Genomic DNA, 6,906 nt, shown 5'->3' on the forward strand with positions numbered 1-6,906 from the left:
TATTGACACAAAACCGGGATAGATGACCCTTGTGTGTGTTTTAGTAGTGCCTTCTTTTATACCTGTCACGTTGTCTAGGATTCTGTGGAGTTTTTTTTAGATTTATAGTGTATGGTTACTGGGGGTGGACTGTATCATCTTCATCTTGTAATTCCAATGCTTGTCATAGCACCTTGTCATAGTTGCTGAATAAATGAATGAACAGTGAGAAAACCAGAAACTCTGGTACTTACATAATGATAATTCAATGTGTAACTATGGGTAAATTATATTTCACAGTAATTTTGTATTAGAGTTATACACACCTGTTTTTCATTGTTAGCACTGATTAACTTTTCTACTTTTTTACTGACTTAGTTAACTATGGAATCTTTTAGATAAACAATATAATTCTTTTTTTTCTTTCCAGAAAAAAAAAATGTTCCTACTAAATTGGAATCTAGATCCTATATAGCTTCTCCTATAGAATCTACTGATGATCTACTTAGGAAAGCATCACAAGAATATGTACAGATTTTAAAAGAAAAGTATATGACCTGAAAAATAATAAACTTTATTTTCTGGGCTGTTTACATGGCATTTTAATTATTTGCCATTAAATATCTGACTTGGAAATCTTTATTAAAGGATAAAATTTTTATCATATATGTCTGATGAAAATTTATAATAGTGTTTTAAGTGATATTTCTTGGCCTTTTTAACTAACTTTTAAGCAGATTTTGCAAATGAAAACCACTATTATTGAGTTTTACATATTTAAATGCCCAAATGTCAGTTGTTTAATCAGCCAAACAACCAAATTGTCACTAGTGCTTTAGTGGTGTTAATTTAGGGCAGATTTGTATTTTATAATTTTTATCTCTATATATAGTGATAGATTTGGAATAGGACAGACATAATTTTGGTATACTGGTACTGTAGTCATTGTCAATGTTTAGATTACAGTAGTTACAGTGCCATCAAATTTGCATAATTTTAATTTTTTTATTTGTATAAACTTAAGGAGTACAAGTGCAATTTTGTTACATGGATATATTGCATAGTGGTGAAGTTTGTGCTTTTAGTATATCCATCACCCAAATCATGTACATTGTACCCAGTAAGTAATTTCTCATCATCCACACTCCTCCCACCATCCCACCCTTTCATGTCTCTAGTGTTTATCATTCCACACTCTATGTCCGTGTATATACAATACTCAGCTGCCACGTGTAAGTGAGAACATGCAGTATTTGACTGTTTTTGAGTTGTTTGACTTAAGATAATGGCCTTTAGTTCCATCAGCACTGATACAAAAGACATGATTTCTTTCTTTTTTATGGATGAATAGTATTTCATTGTGTATATATACCACAGTTTCTTTATTCATTCATTTATTGATGGGCACTTAGGTTTATTCCATGTATTTGCTATTTTGAATAATGCTGAGCTAAACATATGAGTGCAGTTATCTTTTTGATACAATGATTTATTTTCCTTTGGGTGGATACCCAGTAGTGGGAGTACTGGATTAAATGGTAGTTCCATTTTTAGTTCTTTGAGAAATCTCCATACTGTTTTCCATAGAGGTTGTACTAATTTACATTGCCATCAACAGTGTGTAAGTGTTTTCTTTTCTCTGCATGTTATTTTTTGACTTTTTAATAATAGCCATTCTGACTGGTATAAGATATAAAAAACATTTTAAATTCTAAATTCAACTTTTTGACTTCAAATTAGCTTTCTGGATATTAGGGCCACTGGAAGTCCAAGAGAGACATATTAGGCTTATTTGACATGTTAAAATCATACAGCATGCATTATTCATAGGGAGGAGTAAACGCATATGTGGGTGGTTTTGGTTGGGGTTGTTTTTGCAATCAGAAAGCCTCTGTCAGTCAGCTGAACAGTAGATGCTTATCTTTATGTCTAGTTGATTTCAGGGGACAGACAGTTCAGATGACCAATCAGAGGACAAAAAGAAAAACCAACCAACCAAACAAGAAACAACAACAAAAAAACTCAGGAGTTGGTGTTTCTGTACCTGATCTTGTCATTAGGTTCAGGCAAAAGAGGAAAAGGTCTATGTTTGACCTGGCCACAGGTAAACAAGGGGGACATCTATGAGTTTAATGGGAGCCATGAGGAAAAGAATCTTACTTAAGTTTCTTAATATATAATGGAGTCTTATTTAAGTCAAGGTGATTCATTGCTGTAAGTTGTTTCCAGAAGCAAAAAAGGGTGGAGGGATTTATAACCACCCCGTTTGCCGGGAATAAGGGCCCAAGTAAACCTCAACATTGTCATGGAGAAGGTGAGGGGAGGCTTTTTCCCAGGACAAGATTAATTTATTTACTCAGATCCTAGATTTCAACTACTATAACAAATATATATATAGTGACAAGACTTAGGGCTATGAAAGATCTCAAAGGCAATAGAAAATAGAATGAAATAAACCCAGGACACCTTTTTCTGGAAATGGTAAGCTAGAAATGAGGTATTGGGTAAAAGGAATTGCTATGAATAGGCCTTTAGTAATGTGTTGGTAAGATGTGGGGTGAAGTGACATGTTCTGTAGTCCTATGATTTGCTCTCAGTCTTTTATTGAGCTTTGGCCTCAGTGCTGTGACCTTCACACTTGCTTCTCAGTTTTCTCTGTTTAGGTGGGACAGGATGGCGAGAGTCAGCTGAAGCGGGTATTTGCCTTCTCCCATGTGGAAGGCTGGAAGGTTCTGGAGGTGGACATTCCCCTTCTTTGATGTGGAAGGCTAGAGCTGGCTAGATTTGGGTCTTTCCCTTCCCCCAGGTCAGCTAGGCTCTGAAAAAGAACCTAGAAACTTAGGCTCAGTTTAAATAGTTTCTCCTGAGGACAGACCTTGTTAAGAGGAAGAAAATGCTCTAGTCTATTTCAAAATGCTTCCTTTTCCTCTCTCTTTGCCGGATTTTTCTCCAATATTCACTGAGAACCAGGTCAACCTTCAAGAGTTAAAACTCACAAAAGTGTGGGTTTCTCCCCCCATGGTTGCTCCCTCTGGAGTTTTTAACTCTCAGATTTGTCAGCCTCCAGCACACGTGAGGCCTTTAGAGACATGCCACTAGAAATCTTCCAGACTGAAGTTCCCGATACTATCCTGACTTTTTGCTTCACTAAGGAAGCACCCAGGAAACAGTATTGTTAAAAATACAATAGTACTGGCCAGGAGGGGAAAGAGGGCATGGGAAGGTATTGTTCAACAAGTACAGTTTCAGTTTGGAAGACAACGAAGTTCTTGACGTGGACAGTAGTGATGGTTGCACAGCAGTGTAGATGTACTTAATGTCACAGAACTGTATTCTTAAAAATGGTCAAAATGTGATATATATGTCATATATTTTACCATCAAAAATATTCACCTGAAAAAAATAAAAGCACTCTTGGATAAGTATGTTGTGTGGCCAGGCTTAGGAATTACAGATGTAGAACATGAGTATAAACTGGTTCTGGGCAATTAAAAAAAATAGTCTCTGACTTTGGTTCAGACCCTAAGCCTACTGTTACCTTCAGTCACTTCCAAACAGCTGAGGGTCAGACTCTTAAGTAAAGATCACTGTGCCTTAAGCTATGAATTACCCAGAATCCATTATTTTTCCTTATTTCAAAGTGAGCATTTTGGAGAACAAAATAAAATCTCAATTTAATTTCAGGTGCTGGCCAAACATTGCTAAATGCGACCTGTTAATTCTGTTTATATTTACATTTATATTTATTTTCTAAGTGCTATTTGATATTTGATGAATATTGACCCCCCAAACATTAATTAATTTAATTCCAGAAGCTTTCTGTGAAAAGGCCACTTTAATATGAGTTTTTTCTATATGAATAGGGTTGCCAGATTTAGCAAGATAAAGGTCTCCCATTGAATTTGAATTTCATATAAATTACAAATTCTTTTTAGTCTATTCCTTATGTAATATTTGGGAACCCTGTGTGTGAAGAATCTTCCTGCAGGGTATTCTTCTAAATTAAGCAACCTGATGCTATTATTTTATGTACCTTCTCTCATGTGGTTATTTGATTTGTTATGATTCAGAGGCTAATTTATCACTCTATAATTTGGGTCAAATGCATAATTAAAGTAGTTTTATTTTCTATCCAATATTATAGAAATAAGCTGTTACTTGGCTCCTGTTTCTCCTTTGCTTGTATGTTGTATGTTTCCATGCTAGTTGTATATTGTTAAAAATGAGTATGATGCTTAGATTACTGCTTTAGTTTAAATGTTGTTTCCTGGTTATAACTTATTGCTTTCCATAAAATGCTCTACAATTTTCTATATCTTTAACTGTATCTCTGGAGGTTGTTTTAGATGAGGAGAAATTGCTCAGGACTGAGATGTCAGATGAGCAGAAGTGGACAAGAAAAGGTGGTGTTTGTGTTCTGTGAGTTCCCATCTGGTGTTTGGAACTGTCCTCAGTTCTCCAGAGCTGAGTGGATCTGGGCAACCACATCCAACTATTTGTTTTTTAATTAGAACATTTATTTCACTCATCTCTTCTCGCTAAGACTACCATGAAATGCAATTAGAGAAAACAGATAATTTGCATGATTAGCAAATGTTACATTTAGCCTTTATAAATGTAACAAAGTTGTTGAGTTGTTTAAAGATATGTTAGTTTTGCCAGGATGTACTATGGTACAGGCCTAATTGTCCTAGTCCCTTTAAATTCCAGTGTTTACATGCTACAAATATATAAGATTGTATAATATCAGCAAGGTCAGTTTTCACACAATAAAATGTTGTTTAATTGAATATTTTTTTTTTTTGTATTTTTAAAATATTAATAGGTATACTTCTTGTCTGAGAAGTAAGATACTATTATACTATAAAGAAAATCGGAAAGAAGGAGATACATGTGTATCTCCCACATTCTGTTCATGGAAGACACTGCTGATTTTCTACCCATCGACTCCTTTATGGTGCCAATGAAAACCCATTTTGAATTTCAGTGCGCTAAGTGGTCATGGCCATGTTATTCAGAGGAAGGGAAATAGCCCAAAGCAAGGGACTCTCAGTGGGTCATAACTGGTCTAGAGCAAGCCTGGCCACTTCCTTCTTCTCAGTGGCTGGGTTAAGCATGACTGTGTGAAATAATTTGGCCAACGAGACAAGATAAATTGGCTCAGGACTTCTGAGAGAGCTTTTTCTTAGTGATACAGGAAGACATAGTTCTGTTTCTTCCTGTGATTTTTTTCCCCCCTGCCTGTGATGCCACAACTGCTGAGCTATCCTGAAACTAGGATGGAGGCAACTTAGATAATAAGTCAACAGGTGAAGGATAGAGGGGCAGAAAGGTAAAAGTACTTGGGTCCTTTATGATGTTGAGACACCGAGTGTGCAAAGGATATTAATAGGTCATTCAGATCTCCCAGTGCTGACTTGAGTAGTCCCTTAAATTTAAATGAACAGGAAAATATAGACATAAATTGGAAAGAGTGAGTTCAAAAACAGTCTGTTAAATGAGGTCACATAAACTATGTGGAAATTTAATTTAAAATGTTGAACTGTGTCCACGGTTGTATGTGCCCCTGAACAACAGGTCTGTATTCTTGAAGGGCAATATATTTTGTTTTGCATTTTTTTCCTTCGTTTTTCTCAGAAGTGTCATATGAAAGCAGAAGGCTCATGAGGAGGCATCTGGAGACTGGCCCTAATGTGCTTTTCTCCACAGGAATGTCACGCTGGCACTGCAGCCAGGGGCCTAAGGTGCCATTGTGGGTGGCTGGGTTCCTGTCCTCAGTGAGGGAGAGCGGGGAGAAGGCAGGCACGATTCAGATTTCCTTCAAGTCACTTGCTTAAGAAATACATTTGAGGTTCAAACTAAAACGAATTGGAAATTTTACAGAAACATTTAGAACCATGTATCAAACTTGTGTCACTTTCAAGTATTTAAAAATGTATGCAAACCATATGTGTCTACTTTTGTCAAAAGTATGGCTTTTGCATTTTTCTTAAGTAACCACCATTTGGATTCTTTGTTCTCTTAAATTTTAGGTTTTTTAACAGCTCAGCACACCTTCCAAGTGTTCTTTGGAATATGTTTTCTGGTTTGACTCTTAGTTTAGATGACGTCTATGGCCCATTTTAACTCTAAAACTCTCTGATCTGTATCCATTTGGTTAGAGTATGTATGAATAAAGCCAAGGTCATTCAATGACTTCACCCTATTACCTTTTCCATGATCTCTCGTTCTAAAGTTGGCTAGACATTTTGAAAAATAATGCTTGTTAGACAAATATTAATACCTCAGAGTCTCTGCCCTGCAAATTCAGAGCCAGTCATTATTGATGGTGAAAATGACATTGTTTTGCCTTATTCAATGATATTAACTTAGCAAACATTTATTGAGTGAGCGCCCATTCTGGGCAAGACATTAAGAAATATTAAAAATAATATCAAAAAGAAAGGCAATAATGAATGCTGGTGAGGATGTGGAGAAAGGGGAACCCTTGTATGCTGTGGGTGGGAATGTAAATTAGTACAGCCACTAACAAGAACATATGGAGGTTCCTCAACAACTAAAAATAGAACTTTCATATGATCCAGAAATCCCACTACTGGGTATAGATGCAAAAGAAAAGAAATCAATATATCAAAGAGATATTGGCACTCCCATGTTTATTGCAGCACTATTCACAATAGCCAGGATATGGAATCAACCTAAGTGCCCATCAATGAGTAAGTGGGTAAAGATGTGCTATGTGCATGCAATGGTGTCTTACTTAGCCACAAAAAGAATGAAATACTATCATTTACAGTACCATGGGTAGAACTGGAGGCCATTATGTTCAGTGAAATGAGCCAGGCATAGAAAGACAGACATCACATGTTTTTACGCATATATGGGAGCCATGAAAAAGTAGGTCTCATGAAAATGGAGACTAGATTG

The sequence above is a fragment of the Propithecus coquereli genome, unplaced genomic scaffold (genome assembly GCF_000956105.1).
Source record: "Propithecus coquereli isolate 6110/MARCELLA unplaced genomic scaffold, Pcoq_1.0 Scaffold69, whole genome shotgun sequence".
NCBI lineage: Eukaryota > Metazoa > Chordata > Mammalia > Primates > Indriidae > Propithecus > Propithecus coquereli.